The 4,109-nt window shown below is 33.6% G+C and overlaps 1 non-coding gene across 1 annotated transcript; it reads left to right on the top strand.

The window, feature by feature from the left end:
• The first annotated feature begins 3,809 nt into the window (after positions 1–3,809).
• Positions 3,810–3,882, top strand: TRNAK-CUU (transfer RNA lysine (anticodon CUU)). Its single transcript has one exon. It is a non-coding gene; the product is annotated as a tRNA-Lys (tRNA).
• Positions 3,883–4,109: the final 227 nt, after the last annotated feature.

The following is a 4,109-nucleotide window of genomic DNA, read 5'->3' as shown; positions in this document are numbered from 1 at the left end:
GGGGAATGTATGAGCTAAAATTTTCAAGCAAAAAACCTACCGTTTTGCTATGTAGAATGGCTTAACAAAAAAATTGTTGTATAGAATGGCCTAAATATTGTTTTGTTTGCATATGATAGATATTTTACTGTTTAATTAAGCAATCAAATCTGAAATTTCTTCTGATTCCATCATGAATTTGCTACAAGTTAAATTTTCCAGACCTGAAATATACCATTTTGCTTTGTAGCATGGCCTAAACCATGTTTTGTCTGCATATGATATACTACTATTTATGATTCCCCTATGATATCTGTAACATCTTGATGGTGCGCGATCTAGATACTCCTAGCTGTAAGACGATCCAAACTCTAGTTGTGCGGTGAGCTGGATCAATTTGCAAAATAGTATATCAGAGAACCCGGGGTAGCTAACCCGGTGAGGTCACTCTGATGCTTAAGTCAGTACTATACTGTGGATGCGAGCTGAATACTTGAGTGCTTGATTGCTAGTGAGTAAAATAATCACGTCTACCTTTGCCTTGGGGTTTTATGTCCTTATATAACGGAGTAGTTGTGGGCCTTACGAAAGAGCTCTGGGATCTTCGGGTTGTGTGGATAAGATCTATTTTGTTTTTGAAGGAGAGCAATGTGTTGATAAGGTTTATTGTCTACCTCCGATTCAGGCGGAGCTAGGATGAGTCTCGTTGTGATTCAAGAAATTCTAGGTCCGTTGGAGAGGCCTTTTGAGTCGATTACGTGGCGTTTCGGCTCTTTAGCTCTGAACTGATACTTTGATTCTTTAGTCCCGAACCAGATTGGGTGTCAAGGTGTCTCTATGCCGAGGTGGCTGAACATCCGAGCTACGAATGTTGCGGGCCAGGTTCGTTTGGCTGATTTGTCACCCCTCGAGCAGATCGCATCTACGTGTCCCCTTTTTACTAGATCATGCCAAATCACCCTTCATCACATCTCCTTCTACAAAATCTATTGCTTTGTAAAATGATGGTAGTGCAAATTCTGAATTATTTTGTTGTTTAATTCCAATTTTACCTTATTTTATCTGATTATTGTACACATTAAGTAAAATATGACCTAAAGCAATCTGTTATTAGTCATCACCCTTTCATTCTGCAGTCATTAGTTGCAACGTGAGGAAACTATAATAAAATGTTCAACATTCTGGCTACAACATGTTTGTGCAACCTCTTTGGCGGTGTTGATTCAATCTAATGATTGTGTTCCAAATTCAGCATTGATTATCTCTGCGACTGTACTTGGTTTGTACAGTTAGAAACAATGACAAGTGGGGGAATCTATCACAATTCAAGAAGAGTATTTTTTTTTCGTTTTTTTGCAAAAGAAGGAGATCTTAATTAACTGATCGTATAAATAGTTACATGAGAATATTGTCTAGAATCATATTGGATAAATAGCAGCCCCATGCATGATATGTAAGCAAAGAGATGAGTAGCTTGATTGTGCTGTCTATAAATTCAAGGGGGGTATTGTAGCATAGGTAAGTGTTTGAGAAAACAATAAAATTTTTTGAGGTGGAGTAAGCCATAAATTTTCGTTTTATTTAATAACATGTATTGGATTGTTCGTATTGAACTGTTTGTCAAAAGAAGTATTCATATTAAATTAATTGCATGTATTAAAATAATTATTTATTATGTGATGAATTATATGGGACCCACATTGATTTTCTGTATAGGTAAATGTATGAGAGGGGTCCACAGGTGATAATCACATATACCAATGTGTAGATGGGGACTACATTTGATATCTTGTATTGGGAGATGCGAGTGAGGCTCACTTTAATATTTTGCATAGGAACATGTGCAAGTGGGACTCACAAGTTCTATTTGCATGCTTGAATGTGTTATTGGGCCCCACACATGATATTTCACATGCATCTAAGGGGAACCCACAAGTATGTTTGTCGGACTGTCTTTCAATCTTTTTAGCTTCTAGGAAGATCTTTGAAAAATTTTACAACCAAATGGTCTTTGATCTTCAAAGATCTATTCGTGAAAGCTCATCAGTCTTTTGAAGTCTTGAGCTTTTGGAAGATCTTCCAAAAAAAGACTTGTCAAATACCTTTGCACCACAAAAAAAAAAAAAAAAACTCAGTTTCATTACTTTGAGACGATGAAGTGTTAAACTGTACTTAATATTTTTCAAGTTGTTTTTATTTACCATCTCATTTCTGAGAGAGCAACTTGTTAAGAGGCCAAATCATCTGCCCAATATTGCATTTGTTTTAAATGTTAATAGATGTTGACATATCTACTGACAAATAATTGAACCAAAAAAAATGAAAAGAAAATTTGGGTTTCAATTGAATGAATCTCTCTCTCTCTTTGCATGACAAAATCTATGGTGCATCCAACTATGGTGTGATTGGTTGAACATGATATTAACTACTCTATTACGTGAATTATTGAAAATTAAGCAAACTTTAATGTGATTGGTTGAGATCTTGATTTAAGTATAACTAATATTGATGAATGTATTGTAGTTGAGCTCTCCAAGCCAAGGTCACATACGTATTGGACATATGTTTGGATTTGATTATATGCATAAATACAACAATATATTTTGGTAAAATAAAAATGAGAGTGAATGTTTGTCAAATTCCCCCTCTCCCCAACAATTTATAGCTTAGTTTACCAAAAGAAAAGAAAAAAAAAATTGTGGCTTTATCCTTCAAATTCAAAGGAGATTTTATTTGTTAGAAAACTTTATATAAAAAAAGTCTCCTTGTGATTGTATGAGACTGGTATCATGCTTGGTAAGTAGGGGTGATCATGAAAAATAAAAAAAAAACTGAACCAAATTTATGACCAAACCAAAAATTATGGTAGTCGAATCGACCAGTATACACATATATTTATGTATATTATGTATATTTTTCATATACATACATTTTATATTATATATTTTTTATCTATAATATAATCTTTTATATGCATGTCTAGTTTTTTGTTATATACTTATATGTTTATTTATAATATATATTATAAAAATAAAAAATTGAAAATAAATTAACCGAACCAACGATTAATTGAACTAATCAACTAATTGGCTTCGATTATTCGTTTTCAAAAAACCGGTACTACTAGTTTGATTTGGAAAACAAGTGCATGGTTCGGTTAACTAAATTCTGAGCATTATTTGGTAAGTAGGACTACAAGTTGCCTTGTTTTGATTTGAAGAATTTCAAGTTTTCAACTACATTGGTTTTGGATTAGGCTTTGAGTCCAAAATTTCATAAAACTCCAAACCTAACCCAACTCATGGTGTAATGTGGGTTGGCGACAAGTGCAAATGGATGGGATCATGATCCGATCCAGTCTGAAGATCGGTCCTATTTTGTCATATTTGGATATCCCCATTCCAAATTTTCGAAGCAAATCATCTTGGATAACATGATCTGATAAAAGAACGAATCGAATTTGGATCACCCCTATCCAATTTGATATATAACATATATATGTTGTTTATTCATTTATAAGCATGTTATTTATATTGCATTTTTGTAATTTTTTATTTTTTTATAAAAACACGTATACATATGATGAAAATAGTTGAAAAAGAACTTGTATTTTTTGTTTTTCTTTATTTAAACTATCATATTTGGCTTTTCTTTTAATAATTTAATAGCTTTTTAAAAATTAAATTGGATCAGATTAACTTCTTTATTGGATTCAAATTTGAATCAATATTTATGAAATCCGATACACATATACACCCATTTGAAGTGGGATATTTTTGCATCCTACGGATGAAATCCTTAAAATATATATTCATTCTTCAAGATGAAATGCCCGTTTAGCTCAGTCGGTAGAGCGCAAGGCTCTTAACCTTGTGGTCGTGGGTTCGAACCCCACGGTGGGCGTTAATGTCTTCTTTCTACTTAGTACAGATCATACTTCAATTAAATAAGCACTAAGGTGCTTGTGTGTGGAATGGTACCATGTTTTAGGAGCAATTAATCGAACGGCCTACGTCTGTATTTTCTTGCCACAGCAGAAAGAACCATCTTCAATAGGTTGAACAGATAAGAAGCTGTTCCAATTGGAACCCAATAAGGTGTAATTAAGCTTGTAGCCAGATGTGAGTGGG

This window comes from Nelumbo nucifera, chromosome 3 (assembly GCF_055504915.1).
Source record: "Nelumbo nucifera cultivar China Antique chromosome 3, China Antique-T2T, whole genome shotgun sequence".
NCBI classification, from domain to species: Eukaryota; Viridiplantae; Streptophyta; class Magnoliopsida; order Proteales; family Nelumbonaceae; genus Nelumbo; species Nelumbo nucifera.
Note: the sequence above shows the minus strand (reverse complement) of the source record. Positions and strands in the feature narration are given on the sequence as shown.